Source organism: Callorhinus ursinus, unplaced genomic scaffold (assembly GCF_003265705.2).
Source record: "Callorhinus ursinus isolate GAN/ISIS: 27379988/994484 unplaced genomic scaffold, GSC_fseal_2.0 scaffold4, whole genome shotgun sequence".
NCBI lineage: Eukaryota > Metazoa > Chordata > Mammalia > Carnivora > Otariidae > Callorhinus > Callorhinus ursinus.
In genome coordinates, this window is record NW_027397066.1 from 6,402,362 (window position 1) to 6,417,335 (window position 14,974).

Below are 14,974 nucleotides of genomic sequence, written 5' to 3' on the forward strand. Positions count from 1 at the left end.
TCCTTCTTCAGTTTTTTTGCAGAATAGTTGTTTCATCCTTACGTGTTAAGTGAAATAAGCCAGTGAAGCCACGTGGGCCTGGGATTTTCTTTGTTCCACATTTTAAACACTGAAAGTCTGTAATAAATATAAGACTATTCAGGTTCTTAGTACAGGAGCTGGTAGTCTGTAGATCTTGAAGAGTTGCTCCATTTCGTCTATTACTGTCTGTCATCCCATCTTTCATTCTGCATATTGCTAATACGTCTTCTCTCTTTTTTCTTGGTCAGTCTGGTCTAGAAGCTTCTCTCTCTCTCCCCCAACCAATAATGCTCCAGCCTCCAGACCTTTCTTCTCCTCCAAAAACACAGTAATGCTCCCCTGAGCTCAGTGCTTGCTGGCGCCTCTGCGTACATCCTACAAAGCTGGGGATCCTTGAGTTGGAAGGGCTCCCTAAGTGACCTCTCGTTGTGCTCCTTCCCGGGGGATGACTCCGGCTGCTTGAGTATGGGTCCCACTGGGGATCAAGCTCACTCGTCACGTCATTTCTCCTATTGTTGGCAACTATGCTAGTCATGGGCAATAACAGCTACTGAGCACCAACAGTGAGCACATGGCTGGAGTGGAGGGCGGGGAGAAGCCTCATCTGTCACTCCAGCAGCCACTTCCCCGGGTGGGAAGCTCTGCCGAGCTCCGGCTTCTGCCTGGGTCCGTGCCCTGGAGCTCCAGGCTACCCACAGGCCCTCCTCTCCATAACATCGTACCAGAAAATGCCTGTCGCCGGAGCCAGACTGCCCGAGGTCACCAGCTGTGCGACCTTGTGGAAATTACTGAAACTCCCTGTGCCCTTTGTGTCCTCATCTACAAAGTGGACCTGATCACAGTTTCTCCCTCTTAGGGACATTGTGAGGGCTACATTGGAGCCGTCATGTGGCTGGGACATAGTGAGGCCTCGGTCGATACTAGCTCCAAGTTTTCAGATCGACCATTGGAAAGCACTTCTCCTGCCCCTGCCCCGTGTCTGTTCTGGGCATTCTCAGCACCTCCAGCTGCTCTCACCTGACCTGTCCCTTTCTTTCCAACCTCCTACCTCGAAGGTCACGTGCTTGTTTATGACGTGTCCCTCCCACGGTGGTCTGGAACCGACTTGGGGGGATTCGGACGCTGTGACTGAGGGGTGCAGATGCACTGCTTTGGGGGCACCAGGGAGGGGCAGCCAGGGAAGCTCCACAGGGGGCAGGGAGAGCATTCCAGAAGAAGGAGGTCACTGGCCCGTCTGAGCAGGGAGAGCAGGTGGGAAGGTGAGGAGCAGAAGCTGCAGAGGGGGGCGGGGGCCAAAGCGGGAGGGACCTGGAATGGCAGCTGTGGTCAGCTGAACCAAAGCCCCCTGGCGTTCTGGTCCGGCTCGCTGGAACCTGTGCCGGTCACGGTCTATGGCAAGGGCGCATGCAGATAGGATTACACCGAGACTCTCGAGAGGGGACGATTATCCTAGGTTTTGCAAGTAGATTCTAGGTGTGACTGCAGGTGTCCTTTGAAGAGGGAGGCTGAGGGGGATTTGACACTGAAGGCAGGAAGCCTTCTGCTTCTGCAGATGGAGGGAGGGGCCGCCAGCCAAGGAATGTGCGGCATGTGGGGCTGGCCGCTGACTCCCCTGGAGCCTCCAGATGGAGCACAGTCCCGCTGATACCTCGAGTTTGGCCCATTGACCCTGGGTTTGGATTTCTGACCTCCAGAATTATAGGAAAACTAATTTCTGTGATTTTAAGGCCCCCAGTTTGGGGTCATTTGTTACAGCAGCCCCAGGAAACTCACACACTGGGCTAAAGAGGTCTTAGCTTTCTCCCAGGGTCCTGTGCCCCAGTGAGGGCTCTGAGCAGGTGTCCTAGGAAAATCATGCTGGTGACAAGATGGGAGTGGTTCCCTTTGGGGGCTGGGCAGGTGCAGAGGGCTCTGTATTCTGCAGGTGCACACATCACCCCTGCACCCCTCTACCCAGGTGAGCTGCCTCTGTCCTCTGTCAGCACCTGCCAGAGCCACAGTCTCCCTCCCGCCCTACCTCCTGCGCGTGTCCCCCCAGTGGCCCCATTTTCGTATGAGCTCCTCGCCGTCCCTCAGAGCCCAGCAAGAATGCCACTCCACCCCAAGACATGGGCACTGCCAGCCCCAGTTGACTAGTAATCTCTTCTTGCCCTGAGGGTGTGTCCCCACATTTGCTGAGCACTTGCTGCATGCCGGATGCCGTTCTAAGTGCTTTGCACAGATCCGCAGGTTGACTCAAATGAAGCCGCCAACATCCAATTATTTCTGACTTGTAAAAATGGCAACTTAATATGATGCAGCCACGGGGCACCTGGGTGGCTCAGTTGGTTGAGCGACTGCCTTCGGCTCAGGTCATGATCCTGGAGTCCTGGGATCGAGTCCCGCATCAGGCTCCCTCCTCAGCGGGGAGTCTGCTTCTCCCTCTGACCCTCTTCCCTCTCGTGCTCTCTGTATCTCATTCTCTCTCTCTCAAATAAATAAATAAAATCTTTAAAAGAAATATGATGCAGCCTAAATACTTTGGTTAATCCTTAGGATAACTGTGTAAGTTCGGTGCTATTTACAAGGGAGGGAAGCTGAAACCTGTAAGAGTTAGGGGCCCGTGCGGCGGCACAAAGCTCGGGGATTGGCTTCCTGCAGCTGCAGGAACAAACACCACATGGTGGGGGTTGCTTACAGGGACAGGGCTCGATTCTCTCACAGTCTGGGGGCCCAGGGCCCAGAGTTGGGGTGTCAGTGGGGCCGTGCTTCCTCCAAAAGCTCCAGGGGAGGGGGTCCTCCCTGCTCTTCCTACTCGAGCTCTGTCTCCTTCTCCCCGAGGTCTCCCTCCCACGAGGACACTTGTTCCTGGATTTAGGATCCACCTGGATAACCCAGGATTATCTCGCCTGGAGATCCTTAACTTAATCCCATCTGCAAGGACCCTTTTGCCAAATAAGGCAGCATTCAGAGGATGCGGGGGTTCAGCCCACCGGCTCCCAAGTGGTGTCATGGCGTGTGGGGTGCTGCACCCCTGCGCACAGCCGTGACACCGGTGACATCTGCTCTCCCACCCCCCGCGCCCCCGCCCACTTGGTGTTCATGCGGCAGCTGCCCACCCCCAGGCCCGGACCCCCCGTAATCCGCAGGCTGCCCCACACCCACAGCTGACCCTCCACATGGGAGGTTTCTCTCTTTCATCTCTGCCCACGAGCCAAGTCTAAAGACATTCACTGCTTCCGGTCGAAGGACTCTAAAAGCCACGTGCGGGAGGGGCCCACGCTGACAGGTGTGCGAATCCCTGGTGGCAGGTACTTGATCGGCGAGCATTTGCTGTGGGCACAGGCGGACGAGGCCGGCTGGATTCTGACTCGGGGAGCTCAGCCGCGGGGGGTGCGCAGCCCGCACAGTGGGGGCAGCGGTCTGAGGCAGAGCCAGCCCACCCGGGTGAAGAGGGTGGGAGGTCTGAGGAGGCAGAGCATTCCTGCAGGGGAACCAACAGTCCGTGTCCTCGCTGACCTCACGGAATCCCCTCAGAGCTCCTTTCTGGAAAGCATCATGATCCCCGCTTTGAGGAAGAAGTTGTCCAGAGAGGGTAAGTAACTTGGTCAAGGTCACACAGAAACAAGCAGTGAAAGCGGGTTTTGAACCCATGTCCCTTCGGCTCTTTTCTTCATGCCAAGGGGAGTGGACAGGATCTGGGAAAACTGTGTCGTGGAGAAGGGGACAGGCGTCCAGAGCTGGAAGGTTCGGGGTGCTCAAGGTATGTGGGTGGGGGGCAGCCCCCATCGGAAGTTTACCCCCACACCGCTCAGCATCCATGTTGCTGCACGTGCGTCTGCCAGGCCGAGGCTGCAAGTCCCGCGGTCCCCAGCCAGACCTGCCTCTGCCCTGGGTGGCATCCCCTGTGTTATTTCCTCACGGACAATAAACAGGGGCTGTAACCCACACACTTGGCATTTGGTCTCTAGCCGCGTGCAAAGGGCTCAGCCCACTTCTGTGAGCTTCGAAGCAAAATCGTCCGCACAGAGAGCCAGGTTCTTCCCTCCCAGGGGGACAGGCAGGGCCGGCAGAGGGGTCCAAACTGGGGATGACCAAGTCCCGGGGAAGAAGGCATGGGGGTCACCCCAGCAAGCAGTCCCCCCTCCACTACAGGGTGTGTTCAGCAGCTCGTGGATGGCATGTCTTCCAACGTGGTGCTGTTCTGGGTGCATCACAACATCTAGATGATTTAATCTTTCATTCAACCCCTAATTTAAGACGAGCTCATGGGATTCTCTGACAACCAACAAGGACAAAGCATCATCAACTCTGTCTTACCGAGAAGAACTGAAGCACACGGGAATTATCTAACTGCCATTAGCCGGGGAATAAGGGGCACCATGGGGCGCCGGGCAGCCTGGCTCCACAGTCCCCGCTCTTAAACCTTGGCTAAACCTCTTCATTCGGTGACTTTTTTACATTACGTTACAAAAATGCCCCAACTCTGCATGGAAGCGGGGCCGACACTCAGCTCTGCTCTTGGCCCACGTTCCAGGGAGCTTCCAAACCCCACTGGCATCCTGGCAGTGTCTCGGCGTGTCTGTCGACCTCAGGGTGGCCTCGGGACACAGACAGGTAGCATTCTGGCTTGAAATGATTGTTGCCCTAATTGTAGGTAAAGCGCTTTGCAAACGCTTAGTTGACGGATTTCACAGCGACCCAACAGGTGGCAGAAGAAGCAAAAAGGACCAGTGGTCCAGCTCACCCCATCCCAGCAAGCCCGACCATATTTGGCAAAGCCTCCAGGCCCCCCCGTGGGGCTGCAGGTGCTGCGTGGCCAGAGAGCAGTCAGCTGCACACGGTGGGCCTCCCTGGGACCGAGGAAGGAGTCCAGCTAACTGGCGCGTACCCACCAAACAAGCGCCGACCCGCTGTTTTGCTAGGTGCGCCTCCCTTGGCATCTCTAATAGGACAGGAGGCCCCCCGACCCTTGCTCGCGGATGGGGCCGGGGGCGCCAACTGAACTGCCACTGCGGGGAGCCCACCCTCCAGGCCGCTTCGCATCTGGACCACAGGAGGGCCAGAGACTGTCCCTGGCTGCCTGGCTGGAAAGGAAAGAAAATGCTCTCTGCTGCACGGAGCTGGGGGAGGTGGAGGTCAGAACCACCAGGAGGGAGGGGGAGAAGAAGGAAGGCGCTCCCCAAGCGTAGAAGTCCTTCCACTAAACAGCCCCACACCGCCAGCCTTTTGAGCTCTTGTCTTCTCGTTATAGATTTTCTGTTCCCCAGCTTCCCTAGCGGGTCTCGCTGCTGCCAGACCAGCCTCCTGAGCATCGACGGCACCAGCTCCGGGAGGTCAGAGTGTAGGCTCTGGGGCCAGGGGCCTGGGCTCAAATCTCAGTGCTGCTATTTATTGGCGATGTGACCTCGGGCAAGTGAATTAACCTCTCTGTGCTTCTGTTTCTTCATCTTTCGAATAGGGATGATAACAAAATTCTGCGCTTCCTGAGGCTGTGGGAGGAATGAATGGGAACGAACACGGGAGAGCTCAGGGTCCCGCCTGCGGGTAATGAAAACTCCAGACACGGTCACCATCGCCGCTCTGCAGCTGTTAAAGACTGGGAGCCCCACGGCCATGTTCACGGGCCTCGGGCCTCAAGAGTACCAAGGTTTCTCTGTGAGGAGCTAGGAGAGCACAAGCAAGGTCACCAGCCTGCGGTATCTGGGTCTGTCAGACCCAGAATCTTTCCCGTTCTTTATTTTTGGGCAAACTCCGGTTCACAGCCTGTCCCACACAGGTGGAGGTCTCCGGGTGAGTAAGGTGCTGTTCCTCTGTGTGTACCCGTGTGTAGGTGTGTTGCTAAAAGGACACCTGGCCTTGCCCTCCTGGGCCCGACAGACGGCGGGCACTCGGGGCTGTGTGCCCCTTCGTGAGCTCCGTGGGGAATGGTCCTGGGATGGGGAGGGGTGTCCCTCACTAGCCCGTCCGAGGGGGGCCATCCGGACAGAAGGTCCCACCCGAGACCTCTGATGCTCACAAGATCTCAGCAGGTGCTGGGTGAGCCTTGGAGGATGCAGGTCACCTTCCTGAGGCCACAAAGCAGCTTCGTGCTCCAAGCCTCCCCAGCACGCTGCCCCCCGGCTCAGCACCCCACCACCAGCGCCCAGCACGGGAGGGGACCTTTGACTGGAGCACGCACCAATGGCTGCAGAGGTGTTCGTTCACTCATTCGTTCACTGCACTCTCACCATGAGGCGGCCTGATGGAGGGCATTGGGACAGAAGGACCAGATGCAGCATATCCTCAGGGAGCTTTTGGCAGAGTCAAGAGATGGATAAAAGACCCAGGGTCCCAGCCTCAGGGTCTGAGGCCCTTTTCCTCCTTTCTATTCCTCTCAGACACTCAGGGATTCACCAAAAGGCCATGAGGGCACTTAAGTGAGTCTGGACAACCAGGACGTCTCCCTGTAGGAGGTGACATGTAACTGAATATTGCTGGGCAAAGCCGATGGGTCGGGCAGAGGAACTGGCACAAACCAAGACTCAAGGCTCCTTGTCAGGGGCACCCAACAGAGCCAGGGTTCAGGGGGAGCCAGGGCAGGAGAAGGTGCTGGGGTGGCTGGAGAGGCCAGGCTGAGGGGGTCTTGGATGCTGATGAGGGAGCTTGGCTCCACCGCAGGTGATGGGGAGCCCCAGGAGACAAGAGGCTGACACTGACATCCAACATTTGTGGGTCTCCTGTCCTTGCTGAGGGCTGCCCCCCTGCCACCTCAATTGTCACCTAAAACCCTATGGAGTACAAGGAAAACCGGGGCAGCTGTTGTGGGACATCATCTGGCGGTTCCTCAAGAAGCTAAACATAGAGTTATCAAAAGACCCAGTAGTCCCACCGCTGGAGATCTATCCAGTTCTACTTCTGGGTGCATACTCAAAAGACTTCATCAGGAAGAGAAAAGAATCCAACAGATATTTGCACATGAATGTTCACAGCGGCACTCCTCCCGCGAGCCAAGAGGTGGAAACAGCCCAAGTGTCCATCCATAGGTGGACGGAGAACACGGATTGTGGGCTCAGCCTCACAAATGTCGACGGACCTTTAAGACACGAGGCTAAATGAAACAAGTAGATCACCAAAGGATGAATACCGATGATTCCACTTCTGTGAGGTCCCTGGAGCAGATGAACTCAGCCGCGGAGAGGAGGTGTGGGTGCAGGGGCTCATGGGGTGAATAAGTTCATGGGGACAGAGTTTCCATTTGGGAAGAGAAGAAAGTTCTAGAGATGGATGGTGGTGATGGTTGCACAATAGTGCGAATGCACTTCATGCCACTGAACTGCACACTTAAACAGGTTGAAATGGTAAATTTGAGGTTATATATGTTTTACCTCAATTAAAAAAAACCCAGTGAAGTAAAGCTGACCATTATCCCCGTTGTACAGGGGAGCTGGGGCGGAGCACAGAAGGAAGGGGGATACCAGAGCACAGGGCCCCGCGGAGCACTGTCGGGGTTGGAGAGATGTCACAGGTTCGGGAATGAGCAGGATTCGGGAGCCTGAAGCAGGGCGGGCTGGAGGCTGGGGTCAGTGTGGAGGGAGAGAGGAAAGCGAGTGTGTGGGGAGATGTGGTTCCACCTTCCAGCAACTCACAGTGGGCCCCCCGCCCGGGGTTTGGAATCCGGAGCCCACGAGCTCAGGGCAGAGCGGGTGGGAGAGAGGGTCCCCGTGAACTTGGCGCTCTTGGAAAGAGCCACGTGAACACTCACATTCTGAGGGATGGGATTTACCCAGAGGCAGGGAGATATTTATGCGTTCACCCTTCATCTCATCAGATTGTCTTTTCTGGCTCACAGAGGCTCCGGTGGGGGCCGGCGGGGCGGGGGCACGGGGTGGGGGGAGAACGGGGAAGGCCTTTAAAATAGCTCACGTAGTAAGGAAGGCCAGTGGGAGCTGGCATTGAGCACCCCTGGGCATTCTTCTTCATTGTAAAGAGAGCCCAGCGTCACAGTCCTGGGCAGCCCCAAGGACACCATCCAGCATCCAGCCACAGCCCGAGGGCTTCCGCTAGGCCAAGAGAAAGGGAAGCTGACCTGCAGTACCCTGGGTCCGGGTAAGCCCGTGGTGGGTGAGGGTGGGAAGGGTGGAGGGCCCTCTGAGACCCTGGGGGTACTCAGTCCACTTCACAGAGCCCAGCTCCCAGCACCCCAGGAGGGCCCCTCCATGACTGGGGCGCCTGCCACCTCCTTCAGCAGCCTCCCCTGGAGGCTGGCCGGACTCTGCCAGGACCCGCCACCCCGGTCCTTCGCGACACTGGGCCCTGGAAAGCCTGGTCCCTTGCTGTTCCTCCTCAGCCACCCGACTGGGCTCAAGAGTCACCTTTTCTGGCAAGCCCACCCCCGTCACAGGACAGGGGGAGTCAGCTGCCCCCTCCTGCAAGGCCCCTCGTTAGCGTGGGGACTCTTCACGGGGAGGGGCCCACATGGCTCATGTCTGGAAGTCCGCCAGGCCTGGGCCATGGCAGGCGTGTAATCGATGCTGACAGAACTGAATTGGGTTCAAATGAAATCTACTGCATAGAAACGAAACAAATTCAATCATAAATTCAGGGGCTATAGGTATGTGTCACGAGTTGAAAGCTGACTCCCCAAAAGAGCTGTCCACATCCTAACCTCCAAGAGCCTGGAAATGCTACCTTATTTGGCAAAAGGGGCTTTGCAGCTGGAATTACCTGGGGGGGCTCTAAGTCCAGGGTCAGCGTCTGCACGAGACACTCAGAGGAAGGACAGACGAGGCTGTGCAAAGTGGAGGCAGAGACAGGAGTGACACAGCCACGAGGCCAGGAACAGTGGGAGCCACCGGGAGCTGGAAGAGACCAAGAAGGATTGTCACCTAGGGCCTTTGGAGAAAGCTCGGCCCTGCACGACACCTGGATTTCAGACCTGTGGCCTCTGGGACTGGGAGAGAACACATTTCTGTTGGTTTGAGCCCCCCGGTTTGGGGTGCTTTGTTCCGGCAGCCCCGGGAAGCGGATCCGGGTGTCGGACAAAGAACATGAGCTATTTGGATTCAGACAACATCACCTCTGCGTCCTGCTGTCTTCCTCAGATTCCTAAACCCTGTCAGTCTTGGTTTCCCCATGGGGGGGGCCCTAATTCCTGCTTCTGACGGTCATTCCAACGAGTACATTAACCTGGAACTTCTTGGTCCCAGTCACCACATGGAATTACTGCTCGACAAATGTTTAGCGGGTCTTTAGTATGGGCTAGCTCCGTGCTGCGCCCCGGTGAGGAAGTGAGAGTCCCTGCCCTTCAGGAATTCATAGCCTGGAGGAGGGGAAAGGGGGCCAAATGACTCATTTATGATGGAAGCAGGTGACAGCTGGGATGGCGGTGGCATAAAAGGTTGCTGAAGCAGAGGAGGGAAACTCCAACTCCCTCGGGGACAGTCAGAGAAACGTTCACAGAGAAGATGGGAACTGATCTGGGTTTTGAAGGATGCATAGGAGTTTTCCGGGAATAAATAAACAAGCAGTGGATTTGGGGCAGAGGGAAGAGCATCAGCAAAGCTGCAGAGCAATGGAAGAGGGCCTGTGGCCGGCGGGGAAGGACGAGGCTGGGAAGACAGGGAAGCTGATCGCAAAGCACCTGGCCTTCCCATCCAGGTTTGGACTTCTCCTGTGAGGAGCCACGGAAGGGTTTGGGGCGTGGCAGAGCGATGGCTGGATTGTGGTTTGGAAGGATGGCTCTGCCTACAGTGTGGAGGATGGAGGGTAGGAGCGGGACAGACCCCAGCGGGGAGGCGTGGGAACTGGGGCGGCTGTGGTGCCAGGTGCTCCAAAACCTCCTGTCCTTCAGCGCAGTGCTCCTGGCCCGTGGGGACAACGGCTAGGCTGCCACTGCTCTGGGGCCCACCCCTGTCCCAGAGATGGTCCCTCTGTTCTACAGGGAGCTGTGGATGCCTGACGAGGCTCGTTATCACCAGCTCCCCAAGTCCTCGCTTTGTCTGCAGCTGGGGTCCTGCGGCGGGATGTGCGCCTGTGTATCCTGTTTCACCAAACACGGCATTCTTCTCCGTTAGTACAGACCCTCTGGAAACACTTCCTATCAGGCTGATCAATCCCTTGGTCAATCCTTTCTGGTTAGACACGGAGGCTCTCTCCCATCTGGTTTTTACCATGATTTTTTAAATGGCCGTAATAACGTCTTCGTACGGAAAATGGGACCACATCTCTGATTATGTCCCAAGGAGAGATTTTTAGAAGTGAGAGTCACTGAAGGGAACGGTAGGACTCTTCGAGCAGTTCCTGGGAAATGTTATCAAATGACTTTCTAAAAGGGGCCACGAGCATCGCGTGCGAGTCACCGGTTTAACACATCCCTGTCAGCACTGGAGATTACCATAAGAAAAACACAAAAACACGTTCACTAATTTGAAAGGCAAGAAATGGTGTCCAGTATCAAATTGTATTCGTTCGGCCAACAGGGTGACGGACACAGGTCCAGGCTCGTTAAGTGGCGACATCTCCTCCCTTGGAGCCCGTGCCTGCCCTTTGCATCTGGCTTCTTAGGAGCACAGCAACGTCCTAGGGGCACAGCCAACCTCAGATGAGGGGGAAAGGCCTGGAGGGGCCATTTGAGAAAGGACAGTGAAACAACCAAGAGGAAAAGTCCCCGGTTGGTCAGGACAGAACTGTACAGCTGGCCCCGCACATGACAGCGCTTTGGGTGCTGTGGGGACTGCAGGTGGCTCCCCCAGCCTCTCTTGGCTCCTTGTGTTGGGCTAGAGCCTGAGGTCGAGACCAGAGGGACCGCTTATCCTGGGCTGAATAGCATCCCCCTGAACTTTCCATCCACCTGGACCCTCCGAGTGCGGCCCCATTTGGAGACAGGGTCTTTGCAGACCTCATTAGTTAAGATGAAATCATGCAGGATCCAGCAGCACTGGGGTCCTTTTAAGAAGAGGACAAGAGACAGACAGACAGAGAGATGCAGGGCAGAAGGCCATGTGACAATGGAGGCAGGGATGGAGTGGGGCAGCCACACGCCGAGGAACACCCAGAGCCACCAGAAGTTGGAAGAGGCCGGGAAGCATCCTCCCCTGGAGCCGACAGACAGGGGGCAGCCCCTCGTACATTGGCCTTGGGCCTGCAGCCTCCAGCACTGCGAGGGAGGACATTTCTGTTGTTCCGAGCGAGCCAGCTGGTGCTATTTGTTGTGATGGCCACAGGCAGGTAACACGGGGCTGGCTCATGGCTGGGCGGGGGCGAGCGGGCGGGCGGAGGACCGGGTCCCCGAGGGCCCCAGCCCGGGCTCTGCTCGGAGGCTGCGCATGTGTGGACGGCTACAGACATCCCACGACGCTGACCCCAGCCCTGCCTCTCAGAGCCGACTGACGACTTGGGCCAGTTGGTAAGCTCCCGTGCCTCGGTTCCCTCTTCTGTAAACTGAGGGCACTAACAAGGGCGCCGTGGGGCTGCTCTGAGGATGACACGACAGGGCACCCCTGGGACACACGGCAGTCGCCCAGGAAACGTTAGTCCTTTCCTGCTTTGCTGTTCTGAGCGTGGGCGCCAGCGTCAGACTGCAGGGGTGCACACTCCGGCTCTGCACGTTCTGAGCGCACTCTACCCCTTGGCCAGTCCCTAACTGCCCTATGCCTCAGTTTCCCCGTTTGTGAATGGAGCCTCGTACTCGTCAAACAAGACACAGTACGCAAAGCCCTTAGGATGTTCCCTGCTCCCAGGAAGGGCTCAGCAGAAAGCAGCTGGTCGGCACAGGGAGCGGTGGAGATGGTGAGGGAGGAGGGTCCTGCGGTGCCTCGATGCTCGGGCGTGGCCCACCCGGGAGCTGGCTGGGAATGCAGAGTCCGCGCCCCACCCCCCCGAGCTGCGCATTCTGCTCTGCGTCTAACCCGCCCCAGGTAGTTGTGTGCACAGGTGGAAACGCGGTGTCTCCTAAACTCTGAGAATCACCAGGGAATCCCCTGCCTGGACCAGGTGGTTCCGACTCACAGAGGTGGGGCCTGCCCAACCCCCAGGTGATTCTCCCCCCGGGGGGGGGGGCGCGTCTGGGAAACACCTCGAGAGGAGCCTTCCCTTGTCATGGGGTGGCTCCCACCTGAGCAGCCGGGGCTGCCCTGCAGCGGGGAGCCCTGCCAGTCGGTGGGCATCGTGGCCTGGGGGAGGGTTACAGAGCTCAAAGGAGGGGACCGACGGCAAATCAGAGTAAGGAGTGTTCCAGAGATAATTGTTGACTGATTGACTGACTGGGTGAATAAATGAATGAAAGGCCACAGCACCTTGCCGAAGGTGGGAAAACCCCCGGATTCTGGCAGACGTGTTCTAGCCCCTTGTGGGCAGAGTATCTGTGCATCCAAAGCCTACATGTGATCCCACCTCGTGTCATATCTGAACTTAGCTAATATGTACGTGAGTACCTTACACACGCGTGTGCGCGCACACACACACACACACACACACGAGTACGCATGCACGGGGCTCAGGACCTGGCATCCTCACCCCCCGCCTCATCCCCACACCAGCTCCCGCTGAGCTGACAGTGGGCCCCCGTCTGGCAGCTTCTCTCCGCTCCCCACATCGCATGGCCTTTGTCCTCTGCCCCCCTCTTGTAAAGACCCCTGTGACGACAGAGAGGGCCTGGCCACGTAATCCTGGACAGCCTCTCCACCCCAAGGTGCTTAACTTCATGGTGCCTGCAAAGTCCCTTCTGCTCTCTCCGGCAGCATTTACGGGCTCTGGGGGGTGGGGGGCGGTTTGCCTGGACCGTGCGGCTGCTCATGGGGCTCGCAGAGGGCATCTGGGCGGGCTGGCCTGCTGGGGGCCGGGGCCCCCAAGAACCCACACGAGTGCGCACAGAGTGACAGCAGGCAGGACGTTGGCGGGGGGGGCACGGCCGGGGGCATTTCACGGCTGAGATGTGAACATGCGCCGCCCGCTCTGGCAGGCTGTCCTGCTGTTGCCCCAGGCTGGGGCAGCCGGGGGCATGGGAGACCCCTGCCAGGCGAGCCAGGGGCAGCGGAGAGTCAGGCCGCACCCTCCACACCCCGAGAACCAGAACGGGGCAGGAGAGCTGGCGGCTGACCGGGCCAGACCTTTGATCCCGGGATAACTGAGAAAAGTTACAGACCTGCCAGGGGTGCACGGGGGCCGGGTCTGCCGGGGCAGATGTGAGGATGTGGACACTTGCTTCCACTGTCCCTCACCGTGGCTGCTTGAGCAACGTGCCCCTGGGGCTGCACGCCATCCTGGGGGGCTGGGGAGGCCTCGCTTTAAGGAAACCTGGTACCAGCACCACCGCCCCCGTGGGAGACAGCAAGCCGGCTGAGGCGTCTTCCTTGGCGGGGGATCCTCCCTGGGCTCCCACCATGAGCAAGCCGTACCCTGAAAATCGGGTTTTAACGAGCAACAGCAGGGAGGCAACTTTATCATTATGAATCATCTTTTATACAAGAGCGTCTACCTGTACCACCAGCCATGACCCTGTTTCCCAAACAGCAGAAGCTCACGGGCAAATGTGTCTGTGTCCAGAACTGCTCTTGGCATTTTATTTTATTTTTTAGTTTTTAGTTTTTATTTTTTAAGATTTTATTTATTTATGTGACAGAGAGAGACACAGCGAGAGAAGGAACACAAGCAGGGGGAGTGGGAGAGGGAGAAGCAGGCTTCCCGCGGAGCAGGGAGCCCGACACGGGGCTCGATCCCAGGACCCTGGGACCATGACCTGAGCCGAAGGCAGACGCTCAACGGCTGAGCCACCCAGGTGCCCCATGCTCTTGGTATTTTAAACTAGAACCTGGGCCATGGGCCTCCGCAGGGGGTCCTCCAGCCCCCCAACCGTCCTTTTCACTCTGCTTGAACACCCACTCGTGTGTTCAGCACGGATGCATGATGTCGGTAAACCAAAGACCGGCTACCTTGGGAACCTCTGGGCGCCGTTGCCTGACTCGTTCTCGAGCCCTTTATTCCAGCACATTCGTATCCCATGAACAGGACCGATGGGCGCCGGGCAGAAGCCAGGGCGGGGGAGGGGGGCTCCCAGTGGGCAGCAGGCAGCCCCTGCCCCTTAGGGCTCTCCCAGAACTAAGGAGCACGGGGCCCTGACAGGGGAGGGAGGACGTGCAGGGAGTGAGGAGTGATGACAGCACCTGGGCAGGTGTCCCAAACCAGGCCAGGATTTCCAAGAACTGCCAGACGGCTTGCTGGGGTGCTAGCCAGAGGCCGGTACCGGCAGGGAGGAGGGGGACAGAGGCACAGGGGTCCTGGGAGAGGGGGCACTGGAGCAGGGCCCAACAGCCCATCTTCCCCACCTTTCAACACCTTTGGGAGCAGTTAAGTGCTTGTCCTGAGCCTCCTCTGCTTGGACTGACTAGAGAGCCCTCTGTCTTCCCTGGGGATCCGTCCAGTGCACCTCGCCTGGAGCGAGCACCTAGCAAACACAGGGTCTCTCGCCTTCCCATCCCTCATAGCCGTTTTGTTGGGAGGTGTGAGAGGACCATCTGCTCCTTGGGCCCCCAGCACAACACGTCAGGTGCTACCTTCTCAGACCTCTCCAGGGCTGAATAGTTGCTCCCTGCCACGGACATGCAGGCACCCGTTCCGCGAGCATTACTGAGGGTCTACTCCGCGTCAGGAGAAAACAGAGAGGACGGCACGTCTCCACAGCATGTCTGGATTCCAGCCTAGTCAAGTCGACGATGTTGAATTTTACCTGAGCCCTGAAAGCCTCCCACCCTTTTGTGTTCTGGAAAACACAGCTTCCTGCCAAGCACCAGCCTTCCCATGTGACTTAGATCTGACTCGCAGACGTCCCCTTGTTTACCTGTGACAAGGCCAGTTACAAACCATTCAATTCCCATTCTCTGCCCACGGAAGGTCAGCTGACCTGTTTGTCCTCACCGGCCAGTCTGTCCCTTAAGGTGCAAACGTGCCCTCTCTCGCCATCCGGGAAGCCTCTTTCCCCACAGCAGGCTCGCTCTCA